Source organism: Chrysemys picta, chromosome 9 (assembly GCF_011386835.1).
Source record: "Chrysemys picta bellii isolate R12L10 chromosome 9, ASM1138683v2, whole genome shotgun sequence".
Lineage (NCBI taxonomy): Eukaryota > Metazoa > Chordata > Testudines > Emydidae > Chrysemys > Chrysemys picta.
The window spans coordinates 103,586,824-103,605,511 of record NC_088799.1 but is presented as its reverse complement, the minus strand read 5'-3'; the positions used below and the strand labels follow the sequence as shown (position 1 = coordinate 103,605,511).

Below are 18,688 nucleotides of genomic sequence, written 5' to 3'. Positions count from 1 at the left end.
TCAATCCAAAATAGCTGCCGCAATCCGTGTAAAACCAGCATGAAGTCAGAATCATGCCCACTGCGTGCCGGGAACTAGGACCAGCCTTGCCCGCACCTCTCCCCAGCAGGAGAGCTGGAGGGGAAAGCTGCGTGCCGACGGCACGAGGAGGGGGAACAGCACACCAGTGGAGGTAGCGGAGATCAGAATCTGGCCTGTATGTCAATCTAGGTAGGGAGGCTCAGGCAAGGAACCCTGGCTCCCTCCCTTAGCTCAGCTGGGCTTTGGGAAGCTCCAGCGATACAGATCCAAACGTTACAGCTTGTCTATGCCCCAGCAACAGCCCCAACCTGAGTCCCTCTCTCCCGCCCAGGGCAGCAGTTCAGACTCACACCCATCCACCTGTGAGATTTCTAACAGGTGAGACTGCCGCTCGTCTCCCCCCAGTGGGGGTGGGAAGGGAGCTTGAACCTGCCAGAACTTTGGGGGGAAGTTGGGTCGGAAGGCACCCCAGGCAGTAGGGTTCTGGGGTCCCCCCTCTGGCTACGGTGGGGCAAGTCCAGCTTCTGAGCCCCTATAGCTGCGTCCTCCCATGAGGCCAGGAGCAGCCCGGTGGTCTGCATCCAAGCCAGCCATCCGAATGGCCAGCAGCATTTCCCTCTGAAGCCTGGTCTCGCTGTGAGAGACCACAGCTGCTGTAGAGGCCTGGAAACACAATGGGACTGACAAGGCCTGATTTAGAGGAGGGATTTACTCACAATCCCCTGAGTAACTAGCCTTAAGATTCCTGTTTGCTTAAAAATAAATACTCATATCATGCAAATAGCCCACACTCATCCCACTGAACTACTGCAGTGTAGCTTTCTCAGATAACGGTGCATTGTTCAACTCCATGCAAAGATACTAGCCAGCCTTGGCAGAGCATGGTCTGCACCCGGCCTTCCCACCCCACCGAGCCCTGCTCAGACTCCACCGGCCGGAGAGCCACTGCCCTGGTTACAGAGGTTCCCACTACCCACACCTTTCCACCTGTGGGCGGCCGTGTCATTTCCAAGGACCCTGGAAGAGCCAGTCTTGCTTCCCAGAGATCTCCCTAGGCTAACCTCACTGGTCTGGTCTGGTTTGTTTCTGTCTTCTCCTCCCCTCCCACACTATTGCCTTCCTGTGCCTTTTTGATCAGTCCTCAGCTGCTGGGCTAATTAATCCTTTAGCTCACCCAGCCTGCTATCCTGATGAGCCACTTGCATTTCATTTCCCAATCAGAGCTCTCTGGGGGAGCCAATTAGCCACCTGTTAATGCGCTGCACTCTGTGCCACCACCTGATTCCGAAACTACATTTCCCAGAACACCCTGTTCCCAGCTATAAAAGCTCCAACCCTTTCCAGAGCTGATAGCACACACTGGTCTCTTAAGGCCTCAGTAGTACTGCTTCTGATCTCAGCAGTCCAGTAACACATGCCATCAGCTTCACCAGCAGCCCCAAAAGGTACCATTTTAATAATCCGTGTGTAGTCTGAGTCACTCCTTTTTAATATAATGGTTTCCTAAGGTGTTTACTTTTCTTGGAGAGCTTGTTGAATAACCCACTTGATGTCCAAGTGTGCATAGAAGTGGAAGTTTCTTTAAACAGCACCTCCCTCACTGAGATCACTTGTTTTGTATCACTATGCGGATACTTTTTGAAGCTGCTGCTTTTGCATCAGCAAGAGGAAATGGGAATAATAAATAAAATGCTGGAGGGGTTTTTAGCATGGTCACTTACTGAGTTGATCTCACTGTGAGGGGGCTTTTAGTATGTTTGCTACAGTTTTCTCCTTCAGAGTGTCCCAGCAATGTTCTTTGTGTCTTTAACTAAACATTCCTCTGGAATATTTTATTCAAAGTAAAAACAAGTCACTTATAAACAGACCTGTAGGGAGGAACGGAGCTAATCAGCCAACTTGGAATGTGTCACATGGGGCTGGACACAGATTGATTTTTCTGCTGCATAAGCTTAGTTGTGATGAAAACCAGTTCAAGGAAAATAGTGGTTTGTGACTTAGTTTTATTTAAACAAACAAAAAATGCTCTTTGGCTATTTCTTTAAAGCTCCTCACAGAATTATTGAATCAGGTCACGTTCTTATAACATAGAAAAATATAACGTTTTATATTTGATTAAGTCTGTCCATTTTGCCTAACTAGTAATGACACAATCTGGTGGTGTACAGAGAGCCATACCCTGGTAAATGCAGTTTCCATGCACAGGGGTCAAATAAGCAAATGTGTGACCGGCTCCCCATTTTTTAGGATACAGGATGTATCAGAGAGATTCCTGCTTGCATGTAGCAGGATTTTGACAACCATAACGCCGGGAATGGGAATAAACCAGAGCTATGCTTTTCTTGTTTAGAAAGGTGTATTGGGAAGAATAAACTGTGGCTTGGGTTGTTTAAAGGATTTAAAATAACAAACCCCTCCTAGCTTCCATTATTTGAAATCTCAGTTACATAAAAATGCTGTGATGGGGATGGCTCACAAGGGGTTTCAGATACAGATGGCCGAATGTTTTCAAATTCATACTTTTGCTGAAAGGAAAAAATTAAAAACATTTGGGGAAACTTTCACAAATAGCATATTTCTCCCCCCCCCCCCGAATCTCCCTTTCTAGTTTCAGCCATTCTGGTGAGCCTAATGCATCCCCAAATTGTTAACAAGTGCCTCTGCCTCTAAAAATCTATACCCTGGGCAGTCACAAACCTTCTGCCATTTGTCCTGAACATCTGGATATTTATATTAATCTTCTCAATTTTTCAGCGGCTATTGATCAGTACTTTTCTAAAGCTGCTTCTGTCTGGGGGTGATTTCAATAACCCCATTCGAGTCTCCCTTTTTGATGCTGGCCTTTATCACCATAGACCCCGAGGAATAGTTTTATTTAACAAATTATGAGCTCTGCCTCGTGGCCTGCACAGCAGCCTGTCACTGGGAGGGTGAGGGTGGGACGTCTCCTCCTCAGAAGAGAGAATCCCACGGCTGCCTGCTGAGTGCAGGGACTGCCCGAAGGCCCCGCGTTGTGCTCCGCTGGAATTCATTACTACATCCCATAGGAGAACCTAAAGACGTGTAGCGTCTCTCTCTAACCGGAGAGCCAAGGGCTAAAGCCACAAAGGCTCGTGGGGTTGCAGTGCCCGTTGTTGTTTGTTATGTGCATTACCAAGGCCTAGTACTCCACAGGGGTTTGTGCAGCGCCTAGCCCAAACAGACAGGTGGTCCCTGCCCCACAGAGCTGACACGGACGAGAGGCAGCAGCTGGGGGAGCCCAAGGAGATGACGTGGGTCAGCGTGACGGGCAGTGATCTCTGCACACTGCCGGCTGGGCCGTGGCCCCCTATCCTGCGCCCCAGTGGAATCCTTGGCCCCGAGTTGGGTGCCCAGGATCTCTAGCCGATGCCCAGGGAGAGTTCGGGGCCTGAGGATGGGGTTGGTGAGCAGGGAGCTCCCCGAACCAGCCTCTGGGAAATGCTAGCCCCACCCCTCAAAGGTAGCAAGGAGCCGGACGCGGGCGGAGGGAGGAGCCGCTCCTCACTCGGGATTCACAACCGTGAGCCCTCTCCTGGAGTCGTGCCCAGCCAGGGCAGGCCTTTCTGTTCGTATCTAAGCAGAGAGAGACCCCCAGCCTCTTACTGTCTCCAGCCCAGTGGCCAGGGCACTTGCCTGGCATGTAGGAGACCTGTTTTCAAAGCTCTGCTCTGTCGGATTGGAGCAGGGACTTGCCCTCTCTTCCCTGGGGAGTGCTCTGATTCTGGGCTATGGGCATGCCCTGAAAATTCCCAATTGGGTTTCCCCGTCTGTCTTTTGTGGGAGGCCCAATCTGCTTGGCATGCCCTGAGCACATCTGGATCGGGGCCCCCAGGTGAGAGGCGGCGGAATGCCTCGTTTGAGAATCCTGCTCTGCGGCATCAGGATTTAGGTGGTTTGTGCGTGCTCACCAGTGGAAATTAGGCCCCATAAGGGACCTCCCAAGGCGCCAACACCTCTGCTAGGGACTAGGGGCCTCCACAGTTCGTCGGCAGCTGAGGGGGGTTTTGAGGAGATCCGTAGCACCTCTGTGCTGGACTTAGGTGCCAAAAGTGGCAGTTGGGTGCCTAAATCCCTTTGCCAGAGACAAAGGAAGGTCTCTGCTAGCAAAGCTCCTTCATGCCAAGCAAAGCACAGGCTGGCTTCTGTTGGGTTGAGTGTGGAGCCCTGGCTGTGAGATGCCCTCCTGTTAATTCAGAATTCCTTCGCTACAAAACGCCCTGTTCTGTTGTTCAAACTTGGCTCCAAACCTTCAAGTGTCCGTCCCCACCCAGTTGCTTTAAGGTGTGTCCCAAAGCTCAGCTCTACCTCCACAGCCTAGCTGCAGAACATGTCCAGACCTTCCAGTACCACTACAGTTACAGTCAGTTTTCAACGTGGATTGTAATGTACTGGATTTCTGCTGCAGATTTATACAGTACGTGGGTGGAGATACCGTAGCATAGCACTCAGTCACTTGTATCTGGGAGCATGCCGGGCAGCTGAGGTAGTTTGCATAATATACGCTTATCCACTAGAGTTCAAACGAATGGGTGTCTTCCGAACTACAGTGCGGTCGCATCATGGGCGCATTTAACTTACGTGATTTTAACTATACGCGTTTGGCAAAACAAAACAAAAAGAAGAGGAAAATAACAATTTAAATACTGTACCTGTAGTGCGGGTGATTCCACCCGCCATTCCACTCAAGGAGCGTTTGACTATACGTGATTTTCGCCTTATGCGCTGACTTCAGAACCTAACCCCCATTTTGTCGGATGAAAAGACGACACACTGCAGATTGAATTCAGAGCTTGTTTCTTAGCAAAAAATGACAAAACTTCCTTTTTTGCTAAGTACTGTGATGCTTGTTAGAACAGTGGTATTTGATGCTGCTTCTGCTGCTCCAAGCCCAGATAAAGCAGGGAAATATTGGAGAGGGCAGCCCGTCAACTCAAACTGTAAATTCCCCATTCTACCAGAATAAACAACCACAAAAGCTTCCAATACAAACATTGCTGTAGAGATGAAAATTCCACGTCTTTTTGTGCATTTATGAATAAGCTATCATGTAATTTGTGTGCAGTGTTCTAGAACCTCAGTATTACGAACACAGGAGGGAATGGAGGTTGTTCATAAGTCTGAACAAAATGTTACGGTTGTTCTTTCAAAAGTTTACAATCGACTTAATCCAGCTTTGAAACTTTACTATGCAGAAGAAAAATGCTGCTCTCCCTTTGTTTTGGTTTTTTAGTAGTTTACTTTTAACACAGTATTGTACTGTGTTGGTTTGTTTTCTTTTTTCTCTGCTGCTGCTGCCTGATGGCTTACTTCCAGTTCCAAAGGAGGTGTGTGGTTGACTGGTCTGTTTGTAACTCTGAGGTTCTCCTGTATTCTAATGAATATCACTCTTGAACACTCAGCCAATACCTGCAAAAGTTTAGACCAGTTTTGCCAAAAATCATGACAAATTTCAAAGCTTCCAAAAGCCCCATGGGAATCTTTCTCAAAGGATTTTACCTTCCAAGGAGCTGGTATTTATAGGGAGGCCAGACAGCAAGTGTGAAAAATCGGGACAGGTTGGAGGGTAATAGGAGCTTATATAAGAAAAAGACCCACAAATCGGGACTGTCCCTATAAAAACGGGACATCTGGTCACCCTAGGTACTTACCAGTTCCCATGCTTCTCTCACTGATTGTCTCCTGGCTGTCAAAGCTCCCAGCTGTCATCAACAATTTATACCTTGTGCTGTGCTCTCTCTATACAAATCTGCATCTTATTGAACCTGACCATGTGGGCGGAGAGTTGAGTACATTGAATTTAATATCAAAATTGACATTTCAAATTTAATTTAAAAAATCTCTGGGCCAGGTGCTGAGAGGGTATAACCTGGCGACATATGTGGAAGTCAACAGGGGTAGGCAACCTATGGCACGGGTGCCGAAGGTGGCACGCAAGCTGATTTTCAGTGGCACTCACGCTGCCCAGGTCCTGGCCACTGGTCCGGGGGGCTCTGCATTTTAATTTAATTTTAAATGAAGCATCTTAAACATTTTAAAAACCTTATTTACTTTACATACAACAATAGTTTAGTTCTATATTATAGACTTATAGAAAGAGACCTTCTAAAAACGTTAAACTGTATGACTGGCACACGAAACTTTAAATTAGAGTGAATAAATGAAGACTCGGCACACCATTTCTGAAAGGTTGCTGACCCCTGCAATAGAGTTTAACTGATTTACACCAAGTGAGGATGGGCCCCATCATCTTAATTAGCATGAAGTTGCTGTGGGATTTCCATGCTGCAGATAGCATAGAGCTTGCTGAAGAGTGCACCAAGCCTGAGTCCTGACCACTGACCTTCCAAAGCACTGCCTAAACAAAGGCTGTGCAAACCAGGTGAATGTCTTTACCTCCTCCTAGGCTGCAGCTGCCTCTGCAGTCACCCAGCACTGGTCAGCAGCGTTTGATGGATCAGACGCTGTCCACAAGTGAGCCGGATGAGCTTGAGAGTGCAGGGCTAGGAACAGCATAAAGCCGTGACCAATGCTTCTCAACCCAGCAGATCCTTTGCCAGAATCTCTCCGACAGCCCACAGAATCCCTGTTCTCAGCCCAGCTTCTGCTCTGTCTCGACAAGGCCGGTTTATGGGCTAGCATGCAGAAAAACTTTGTGCTTTAGCAGAAATCCCTAAAAACCAAACTGCACTAACCAGTCAATCTGGCTGTACAAAACCCTGTTATTAAACTATCCTGGGAAAGATCACGATCAAAGGAGCCGGTACAGTAACACTCTGTAGCACTAATCAGCCTGTGTTACAGAGAGTATCATCTCTGGATAGGTTTGTAACCTTCTCTGTTCCGGTGTGACATTAGCCTGTTATTGTACCAGCTAATCACTTCCACTTGCTAGGAACTATGCAACTTATGCAAAACCATCTGTTAGAGTTAATGAGCACGCCACTTAGCCCCCTTTTATCAGAATGAAGCATGGCTCCACTAAGTACTGTATGTAAATGTGGTGAGAATGACAAATGAGACTCTTCCTAGGAGGTCAGGCATAGAGGAAACGGTCGCTGGAACCTGATTAAGCTAAAACTTGGCCCCTGTGTATTGCTGCCTTTTTCATTGAGCCTGTAATGATGTTAATTCCTCTTGGCTCATTTAGGAGCAGGTCGTACTTCAGCGTTTCAACAGCTAGCTCCTGTAGCAGCCGCTCCTTTCGCCGATCTCCTTGTTAGCAATTCTATAGTCCTTTAGTTTGGGAAGTCAGCTGAGTGTTTTCACGGACTTCAGAGGAAAAAATATCAGGCTTGTATGGTCCTGACAAACTCCTCTTTTAATTGTAACACAATGCGAATGAATGGTTCCTATAAGTGTTGTGGAGATACAGTGATTTACCACTGGGGGGCTGCAATCCATTATAATGAGCCCAGGGAAGAAAGCAACATTACCCTCAACAATTGCTCCTAGTCTAAGATGAAATACCATGTAAATGTTTGCATTACATTTCTCCTGCCTGGATTTAGTGTCACAGGGGTGCCTTTATTTTTAGTCTCTGATTTTTATAAAACAGCTGTCCACCCCCATCTATGAACAATACATACCAGCTATAACAATCAACCATTATTTGTGATGGTGGCTCAGGTGACACTTCAAAAGTTTTTTTTCTCTTACTTAATTGGCCTCTCAGAGTTGGTAAGACAACTCCCACCTGTTCATGCTCTCTGTATGCGTGCATATATATCTCCTCAATATATGTTCCATTCTATATGCATCCGAAGAAGTGGGCTGTAGCCCATGAAAGCTTATGCTCTAATACATTTGTTAGTCTCTAAGGTGCCACAAGTACTCCTGTTCTTTTTTCAGGTGACACTGAGATCCCTGGAATCAGATAGTAGGGATGATGTGGTCTGGATTCTCAAATTATTTTAAATTTAGATGAGTTACAACTTCTTACTTTATTCTTGCACTAAATACTGTTAAACTGGAGGGTGTCAGTGGTGGCCATCAATCACAGACTTAGCTGAAGTGAACTGGTATATGGAGCATGCATCATGCAGGCTAAATGGGGGAGCAATTAAATGCCCTTTTGTGTGGTGATGACTGAGACAGTGGAGACCACACTGCCCAAGGCACAGGCCAGCATAGCAGGGCCTGAGCAAGAGCTGGGTCATGTGGGCTGAGGGATTTCCCTGGGGACTGACTGCAGACGCTGGGGCTGGGTTGGAGCTGTGTGTTGGACAAGGGCGCCAATTAGGTAGGGCAGAGGGGGGGCCCGTCTCTCTCCTTCCCCTCCCCCCAGTTTCGTACAGGAGGGGTGCTCCCACGCGGCGCTCTGAACTGCTCCCCATTAGTGTGAAATGTGAGTTCTGCAGAGGAGAGGTGCTTCTCCCAGCTTGTGTCCCTGGGGCCGGGAGTCAGTGTTTTGTTTACAAACGGAGGCAGGGTGATTAAGATAAAAAAAGGCTGGTAATTTAATTAAGGATCTGGAAGTCATTAGATGAACCTGTAAAACAGGAATCCCTGGGGGGTGGGTGGGGGATGGTTGAAGAACGAATGGAGGGGACTCAGAAGAAATACAGCCAAGACCTCTGAGCCAATGTTACATTCAGAAAAGAGGAAGATGTGAGTGGTATAGGTGAAAAGAAGGGCCCAAAACCCAGGGAAGGGCTAGCAGAGGCATAGAGAAGTTCTCACGCTACCTCTGGTACTTATGTGGCCCCATCATTGTATTATCTAAGTGCCTTACATCACAGCCCTTCGGCGAGGTAGAGCAGGGCTGTTATCCCCATTGTACAGATGTGGCACTGAGAGACTAACAGCCAGATTTTCAAAGGTATTTAGGCACCTAGAAGGTTAGGTGCTTTGTAAACCCCACTAAGTGCCTAGCTATGTCTTTGGTTGCCTAAAAACCTTTGAAACTCTGTCCCTAAGGCACTGACCTGAGATCAGACAGGAAGTCCCGGTGGGGTGGGGTGTAGGTCTCTCAGGGCTAGCTTCCTATCCCCTGGACCAGCCTTTCTCTCTGCTGCATGCGGCAAAATAGAGGCCTCTGATGGATGGGAGCAAAACCAAGGCATCCAGTTCTCTGAGAGTCCAGCAAATGGTCCCAGGAGGTTGGGATGGAGGTCATGGTTGACAGCATGAAAAGCAGCACAGAGGTCAGGAAGGATGGAGAATCAGAGTCAGATGACAGGAGATCACTTAACTCCCAAGGGGTGGCAGGTTCTGCCCCAGGCTGGGTTGTAGAGCAATGGCTGCTGGGCAATTTTACATTTTAACTGAAAACCATTTTGTTCAGTCATTGTTTGTTCTGCGTTTGAGAAAAGGAAGGGATCAGAGAGTGTCGTCTGAGTATCAGGTGCGTTTATGCCTCAAACTCTTAGGGTTTCAGCTGTATCCAGCCCAATTCCAGAACAAAGAACAGAAACTGCATCTACAGAGTCCATAAAGTCAACCATTATTGTCATGATTTGTGTTATTCACTGGGCACCGTCTGTGATGTTTATATCTGAGTGGAGGCACTGATGGCAATAGAAGTTTTGCTTGATTCAGGACTAGAAGATTTGACCCTCCAACCTTCTTTCTAAAGGAAGAGTTGCCCAGAGCTCCTGTGCCTGTTTATTTTCCTGTCCTGCCTGCAGTTGCCCTGATATACCTCAGAAGTGTCAATTCCCCCCCCACCCCCAACTTTAAAACGTTGAATTTTCTTGGTGTTTGATTTAAAATATTCTGCTGTGAAAACTGCAACTCAGTCACTGTAGTGTTGTGCTTAAGAGCCTTCTGGAAAGTAAGTAGCCTTTAAACAGAAGTAAAAACAGTGCTGCCAATTCTCACGATTTTGTCATGCATCTCATGATAATTGTTTTCCTTAAAGACCCTGCTCCTGGAGTCAAGGGGATATGTGATGATTTCAGCCTTCATTCTTAAAGAAAAATGAAGTTTCTAGCCCTTGTGGCTGTGGAGAACGCTTCAAAATGTGACCCCAGTGCACCCTAAAGGCTCAAAAAGCAGAATGTAAATAAAAAGAACATCAAATCTATAATTTTTACATAATCTCATGATTTTAGAGCCAATCTCATGATTTTTGGAGAGCCTGATTCATGATTTTTTTGAACATTTGGGGTTGGCAATACTGTAAAAGTGTCACTTTCACTCCTGTTTAAAGCCAGTTTCTAGTCTATTATTTGTAGTGAGGTAACACCCCTAGAGCCCCAGGCAGGTGCAGTATAAACTCACAGGGCCTTGCCCTAGTAGGATATGTCCAAAAGTTAAACGATCTATTCCAAGCTTGATGAACTGCAAAGAAGTGACAGAAAGTCATCTAGGTTTTTCTAGTCTCAGAGGGGTAGCCATGTTAGTCTGAATCTGTAAAAAGCAACAGAGGGTCCTGTGGCAGCTTTGAGTCTCAAAGGTGCCACAGGACCCTCTGTTGCTTTTTATAGATTTTTCTACAGTTTTTTCAATTGTTGTATTCAGAGTTAGTAGCAAAATAAGAATAGACATAAATTTTTAAACCTAACCAGTGTCCCTTAAGTCAGTGGTTCCCAAACTTGTTCCGCTGCTTGTGCAGGGAAAGCCCCTGGCAGGCTGGGCCGGTTTGTTTACTTGCCGCGTCCGCAGGTTCGGCCGATCGCGGCTCCCAGTGGCTGCGGTTCGCTGCTCCAGGCCAATAGGAGCCGCTGGAAACAACGGCCAGTACGTCCCTCGGCACACGCTGTTTCCCGCTGGCCTGGAGCAGCGAACCGCGGCCACCGGGAGCTGCGATCGGCTGAACCTGCGGACGCGGCAGGTAAACAAACCGGCCTGGCCCGGCCCGCAAGGGGCTTTCCCTGCACAAGCGGCGGAACAAGTTTGGGAACCACTGACTTAAGTGAATTGACATGATGTCAGAACAAGTATTAGAGCTGAGTGGGCCTAATATTTATTTAATTTTCTTTCTTTATATAGGAATTAGAAATTATTATCTGACAGGAGTACTGTATCTAAGTTATCTGCAAAAAAACCAAGAAAGTTTTCAGGTGCTCAAGTAGCCTTTGGAATTATGGTTAAAGTTGTCCCCCACCCCCAAAAAATCTGAAAAGGCCCCATGGTGTCAGAACCAGAAAATGAGGAGAAAGTCAGAGAAGCAGTTGTGAGCATGGCCCAGGGAGGGATGAGAGACCGAATACAGGGCTAGCTAGAAAGGGCAGGCTTGGAAATTGTGAGCAAGGAAACTGCCTGAGATTTTGTTCCTACTGTGTTCAGGGCACCAGAACTTTGTGGGCATTTTAAGTAAACAAGATTGTACCAAAGAAATACCTGACTTCTATCCTCAGTATCTCCAGCCTGGCAAGACCCCAAGCGTTGGCTAACCACCTGGGCCACAGGGCAACAAGGTATTCAGGAATCTTGAGACTGTAAAGAGAGAGTTACGTCTCACATGCAGCCTCCATCCATGCTGAATGATGGCCTCAGGGCGAGTCAGATAGTTGCCTGAAGAAAATACAGATTTTAACAGGGACTGTGGGGAAAAACTCTGCTATGTTACTGATGAAGCCCCGGATCTTGCCCTAGATGTAAATGACAAATGCATTTGCCCCGTGTCATTTTTTTAGCTTCAAATGAAATCACTGGAGTATGAGGACCGGATTTAATTTCAGTTACGCTGGTATTAAACTAAACCTAAGATCCATTGACTTCATGGAATCTTCCTGTAGACGTCTGTCCCATTCTGGCCACTACAAATCAGTAACCCCCAGACAGAGCTATGTAGTAGAATCTGATACTGGGACGGACCTGCTCTTGGGATGCCATTCTAGATGCAGGGCACTGTCGCTGAGCCCTGGGGGGTTGCTCTAGGTTTGCACAGGTGTAACGCAGTTCAGAATGCGGCCCATGGATCTCAACTCTGTACTAGGGTTACCATAATTAACACATAAAAAAAGAGGACCCTCCACGAGGTCCTGGCCCAACCCATTTCCCACCCCCAGCTCCGCCCTAACTCTGCCCCCTCCTCCCTCCCACTCCCAGCCACGCGGAAAGGGCTGCCCGAGTGCTACCGGCTTCACAGTTTGCCGGGCAGCCTCCAGACCCTGCGCCCCCGGCTGGGCACTTCCCCTCCCGGGCTCCAGCTGCGCTGGGGAAGTGCCCAGCCGGGGGCGCAGGGTCTGGAGGCTGCCCGGCAAACCGTGAAGCCAGTAGCGCTTGGGCTTCGGGCAGCCCCCTTGCCTCCGGACCCTGCGCCCCCAGCCGGGCACTTCCCCTCCCGGGCTCCGGCGGCGCAGGGTCCGGAGGCATGGGGGCTGCCCGAAGCCGGTAGCGCTCGGGCAGCCCGGCTCTTAAACAGAGCTGAAGAGTCAGGGGAGGAGCAGAGCCGCCGCGGGAGGGGAAGTGCCCGGCCGGCATTTTCCCGAACATGTTCGGCTTTTTGGTAATTCCCCCCGGACGGGGGTTTGATTGCCGAAAAGCCGGACATGTCCGGGAAAAACTGGACGTATGGTAACCCTACTCTGTACCCTCTGTTATGTGGATGTAATGAAGAGCAGACTTTGGTTTCATTATTGTGGGTATGCTGCAGACACGTGCTATGTGCTGAGTTTGTGCAAAAGTAACCCAGGCTCACCATGGGGCGTGTATACACTCAATGCGTGTTTTTAATGGTATTAATACAATGATGATTTCTGCATTGTGCATCTCACTTCAAACAACCTGAAACTGTGAAATTTAATACCTGAGCTGTACATTCGGACTCATATTTTGGGTGCTCCGAGTGAGTTTCCATATCCTGGCATTCTGTTTCTGTAAGGGTTCTGTTTAGCTTGGCAGCTTTACTCAGAATCTCAGGTTGATTTTCACCACTAAGTTGGTAGGAGAATGACAGCTATAGCAAGTAGATTTCTTGTATACAACGAACTAACTTTTAAAACAATAAGAAAATATATTCTCCTTTTATTTGACTGATTTTTTCCCCCCTGCGTTTTAAGTGAGGCAAGAAAATAAGTTGCAAGTTCAGAACCAGTATTTAAAGGTGCAGAAGTGAAATCAGAATTTTAAAATTTGTTTTCGTTTAAATCCGTGGTTCTCAACCTATTTACCATTGTGTGACGCATCCAATACGACCTGTATGGCCCTGAGAATGTCACATGGGCTGCAGCTCCGTGCTGATTGGGCCGCAGGTTGAGAATCACTGCTCTAAATTGTCAAAGAATAGCATAGGGCTGAGCCACTAGTCTCTCACGTTCAGGCATTCCTGTCCGCCTTGAAATCATTCACGTGCTCCAGAAATCTCTCACTCAGTGACACATTTAAATAATGCCAGCTAAACTCTGCGTTGGGTGTGAGCTTGGCTACAAATTACATGTCCCAGGCTTGGGTCTGAATTTAGAGCAGTTCATTTAAAAATGCCATGTTTGCCAACAAATGAGACTGCCAAAAAGCTAAGGAAAAATAATAATAAAAGACCCCCCCCCTTGCCTTTTCACAGTGTGTACAACCGAATTATCCATAGAAAGAATTTGAGTGAATTAATGAGGTGACAAGACAAGTCTTTTTGTCTCTCATTTTCTTCTGTTGCCCGTGCCCAGCTGATGGTGATGGGGCCAGTTGAGCAGATGGTGCTAGATTTGTGGCTGTCCCTTCCGAGTCAGTGCCTGGCACTGGAGAATATTTTGCTCCTGGAGGGTCTGTCTTTCGAATGAGGAGACGTACTACAATGTTGTGGCTGTTAGTTCTTGCAGCAGTAGTTGCAAGAGTAAGATTCCAGGATGGGAAGGTGGGAGTCAGCACAACACTATTGCAAAGGGCTCTGTACGGAAAGTGTGAGAACCTCTGGGCTAAGGTATCTTCCATGGCCTGGCAGACGTGTCTGCCCATCGGCTGTCCTCGCTGGTGAGTTTGGGTGGTTTGGACCCAGCTTTCCTGCTTGATTGGCTGCTTTCAACCTCCTCAGGTTATGCTCCGCAATGCTGCTCCCTGTAACGATAATCTCCATGGAAACAGCTATCCAGGGAGCAGCAGAGCATAGTCTCAACAGCTGGGAATTCAGAGAAGATGGCAGCAATAGCGAGGGGAGACACCACGCTCGGCTGGGCGGAGCGCGAGGCTTTGGACAAGGTGTATCTGGGGTCAGGCTCTTCCTGTATGGTTACACCTCTACCACACGCCACTCTGAAGCAGTTACATCTCTGCAGCCATCTTTGCCTGTTGTAAGCAAGCGCTCCAGGGCCGCTCAGAATCCAGTGGTCTGGACTTGGAAAAGATTATTTTTCTCTCAGCTTGGATTATCCTCTTTAAAACACCATGAGCCCCACTAAATCCCTTCTGAAACATTAGAGTGTGTGTGTTGGTTATAGAGGCTAGCCCTGTAAACACTACTGTATGTATCAGTAGGTACCTGACTTCACATTGCAAGCATGCATGTCGGTAATTGAATAGTTAAGCTGAATAAAAGTGGTTAGTGCAGAAGTTACTGCCCCAGGACCACAGTCACTCATCTGCTTTCATTCTGGTGTTTTTCCTGAAGTTGGTACCCTTGGTCTTAGATATAAGATTTCTTTTACTTTTGGGGTGTCCCTCAAACAATTGACAATTACTAAACTGCCGCAAAGTGCTCTGCATTCAGAGAAAAACTGCTCTGGAACTGTTCTTACTGAAAAATTATCTGGCTGTTCCACCTGCCCATTTGAGTTGTTTTGTTTTTATTCGCTCATGTGACAGACTAAGTGTTAAAAGAGGCTGAACATGCTGTTGGTTCAAAATGGCTCCCCAGAACTAATTGAGACTTGTTGCAATCAGTGAGGGTAACCTGATAAAGTAGTTGACTAGCCTATTTCATAGGCTTTTTTTCTTGATCTTATTTTATTATTATTAGTAGTATTATTTTATTATCATTACTGCCAGGAAGACAAGTGTCTTCCTCAAGATGTGAGTGAATATTGGTGAAGCGAGTACAGTAACTAGTATGCTTGCAGATCATTGACGACACCTTCTAGCGTCTTTGGTATATGCTGGTTTCACCATGACCTGGGATTCAGTGTCTAAAGAGCATATTTGAGTTATTGTAAATCATGATAAAGAATTGAATTTTGATCTTTCAGAATGTAACTCCACATCGCTTGGGTACTGGATGACTATAAAGACTTCACTCGTGAAATGCCAGCCATTGCTCCATTGAGTCCTCCAACCTGCAAACTCAATTACCAACTTTTGCTCCAAATACTTGCTCTGTGTCTAACTTTACCTGAAGTAAAATGCATTGTGACAAGGTGGATGAGGTAGTATCTTTTATTGGCCAACTTCTGTGGGTACACAGTGGAGCCTAGTGGCTGAAACGTGTTCAGGATTAGAGCGTTCTTTAGTAAGGCTATGCTTCAACCACCCTTCCAGAGGACATGCCTCCATGCTGATGTTGGGTTCTGCTCAATAACGATCCAAAGCAGAGCAGACCAAGGCATGTTCATTTTCGTTATTTGAGTCAGATGCCACCAGCAGAAGGTTGATTTTCTTTTTTGGTTGTTTGGGTTCTATCATTTCTGCATCGGAGTGTTGCTCTTTTAAGATTTCTGAAAATATGCTCCACACTTCATCCCTCTCAGATTTTGGAAGGCACTTCAGGTTCTTAAACCTTGGGTCGAGTGATGTAGCTATCTTTAGAAATCTCACATTGGTACCTTCTTTGTGTTTTGTCAAATCTGCAGTGAAAGTGTTCTTAAAACGAACATGTGCTGGGTCATCATCTGAGATTGCTTAGGGTTACCATACGTCTGGATTTTCCCGGACATGTCCGGCTTTTGGGGCTCCAAATCCCCGTCCGAGGGGAAATCCCAAAAAGCCGGACATGTCCGGGAAAATCGGACATGCGGTGCTGGGCCGGCGGAGCGGGGCCGGGCCGGGGGCTCGGGGGCCGGGCCGGGCCGGCGGTGTCGGGCCGGGGGCTCGGGGGCCGGGCCGGCGGTGCTGGGGGACGGGCTGGGGACCGGCGGTGCCGGGGGCCGGAGGTGGACCGCGCCTCCTCCCCCCACACCCCGCTTACCTGCTTCAGGCTTCCCGCGACTCAAATGTTCGCGGGAAGCAGGGGAGGGGGCGGAGACTTTGGGGAGGGGGCGGAGTTGGGGCGGGGGGGCTGGGGGCGGGGGCGGGGCCCCATGGAGTGTCCTCCTTTCGGAGGCACTAAATATGGTAACCCTAGAGATTGCTATAACATGAAATATATGGCAGAATGTGGGTAAAACAGAGTAGAAGACGTACTATTCTCCCCCAAGGAGTTCAGTCACAAATTTAATTAACACATTTTTTTTAACAAGCATAATCAGCATGGAAGCATGTCCTCTGGAATGGTGGCCAAAGCATGAAAAAGCATATGAATCTTTAGCGCATCTGGCATGTAAATATCTTGCGACGCCGGCTACAACAGTGCCATGCAAATGCCTGTTCTCACTTTCAGGTGACGTAATTAAGAAGTGGGCAGCATTATCTCCTGTAAATGTAAACAAATTTGTTTCCCTTCACAGTTGGTTGAACAAGAAGTAGGACTGAGTGGACTTGTAGGCTCTAAAGTTTTACATTGTTTTGTTTGAGTGCAGTTATGTAATAAAAAAATCTATATTTTTAAGTTGCACTTTTATGATAAAGAGATTGCACTACAGTACTTGTATGAAGTGAATTGAAAAATACTATTTCTTTTGTTTATCATTTTTAAAGTGCAAATATTTGTAATCAAATATAAAGTGAGCACTGTACACTTTGTACTCTGTTGTAATTGAAATAGATATATTTGAAAATGTAGAAAAACATCCAAAATAGTTAACCATTTAAATTGGTATTCTATTTAATACTGTGATTGATTGTGATTAATTTTTTGAGCTAAGCGTCTGAGTTAACTGCGATTAATCGACAGCCCCAGTAAATTGCTAAACATGCTGACTTGTCTGGCCAGTTAGGTTGCAAATTAAAGACAAAAAGAAACTGACTAGAATGAAGAGAATGATCTTAGCAAACCACTGATTGTTTTCAGTGGCTGCAGAAAGAGAGGGGGGAAGTATCTGTTCTAAACTGCACTTGAATTTAATCTAAAACAGAGAGCTTGATGGTGGATTGTAATGGTGGAAAATTCAGTCTGCACAAGATTAGCAGATGCGTTTCTAAATGGGTCGGATGCTGCCCTGTGAAATGTTGAAGTGCTGATTCCCATTAACTGCAGTAATGCCAGGGAAGGCAGAGGTAATGAACTGTGGAATCGCCTTCTGCTCAGTTTCTAACCAGCTTTTTGTTTAATCGAACAGGTATTTGTACTTGTTCATGTAAATGGGGGGAGAGATGCAATATTTGAAGGCAGAATGTAACATTTGGAATGGTTTGCAGATATTGTAAACTAGCCACATCTTGTAATCCTGACTTAATGAGAAAACCATGGAAAGTTCTTTATTTAAAAACAAACAAACAAACACCACTGCAGATTTTGCCTTCTCTGTACCGGCCAATAACCTGACTCTTGTGCTGGTTTAAATAGTCAGATCTTTAATGAATACAAACATGATCCGGTACTCTGCCCCTCTCCTTCCAGGAACAAATACTTGAGGAGAGCATTGTAGGTCAGAGGTGACATCCTTGCTTTACCAGCTAGTCACATCTATGTATCTTTTGGAAGCTGTGTACAAAATACTAGAAAAAAAATTCTTTGCTGCAGATCTAAAACAAAGTGAAACAATAAATCAAGTAGATAGGCTTCCCATTTCCTTGGGCGAAACCACATGTCGTACGCATTTGTTTCCGATGACTTTCCCACCCCCGGCATGGCCTCAGACAGGCACTTGATTCGTAGCCTGGGTTTGGTTAGCCCTGTAAACCACAAAAAGTATTTCCTTCAGCATCCTAGCTAGAAAGGGATGCCACACTTCCCTCTGAGTCCACCAAAAGTTGTGGGCCTTCTAGATAACCCCCAGGCATCTCCTTCAAGTCCATGGATATTTAAACTGACTCTGGTCTTTGAGGTCTGAATGAGGTATGTCCTGTAGAAATGTGCTAGGGGAGAAAGTGAATTAAAACTGCTGTAATTGATAATACGGTAGTTGTACAGGCACAAACAGATTCCCCATATTTTAGATGATGCAAAAACCTTCTGAACTTGCTGCCTGCATGCGTTACTGGATACAGTTGACTATGCATATGGCGATAACATGATCCAGTGATTAATAGCGCATATGCTAGAACGTACTGAACATAAATTGTCAACATGGTCCAGCCGTGGACACTAGTTACTGGAGCTTCCACCATTTTGATGCCATGTTATACAAAGAACTAAACTATAAGTCAACAGTTGGCGTGAGTTGCATTTCTTAACTGACCAATGAATTGGCTTGAATACTGGAGACCGAAGCAGTTGATGTTGGGGCAAGGTGTCAGGGGCCATCACCAAGAGCACAGAGTTTAATAGTAACTAGAAGGAGGGAAATTCATTCAGATAAATTATTTGTATTGAAGTAGTGCCCAGGGCCCCAACCAGGCCCCCTGACACCATGCGCAGTACAAATCCATAACAAAGACAGTCACTGACCCAAATAGCTTGTGATCAGGTAGAGAATCTTGTTGGGAGAGTAGGACGAGCTCGGCTTGGTTACTTAGGAGAAGAGTGGCGGAGAGGGGATTGGATTGTGCTCTCGTTACATCCAGATAAATACCAGGGAGG

The 18,688-nt window shown here is 46.7% G+C and overlaps 1 protein-coding gene across 2 annotated transcripts in view; it reads left to right on the top strand.

Moving 5' to 3' along the window:
* The first annotated feature begins 1,356 nt into the window (after nucleotides 1-1,356).
* HTR2C (5-hydroxytryptamine receptor 2C) overlaps nucleotides 1,357-18,688 on the top strand; it is a 574,451-nt gene continuing 557,119 nt past the window's right edge. Inside the window, exon 1 of one of the 2 annotated variants that reach the window (XM_065556834.1) lies at nucleotides 1,357-1,466. The gene's annotated coding sequence lies outside the window, so the exon portion shown is untranslated. The remainder of the gene's footprint in view (nucleotides 1,467-18,688) is intronic. The other variant, XM_065556835.1, reaches the window with a different exon arrangement.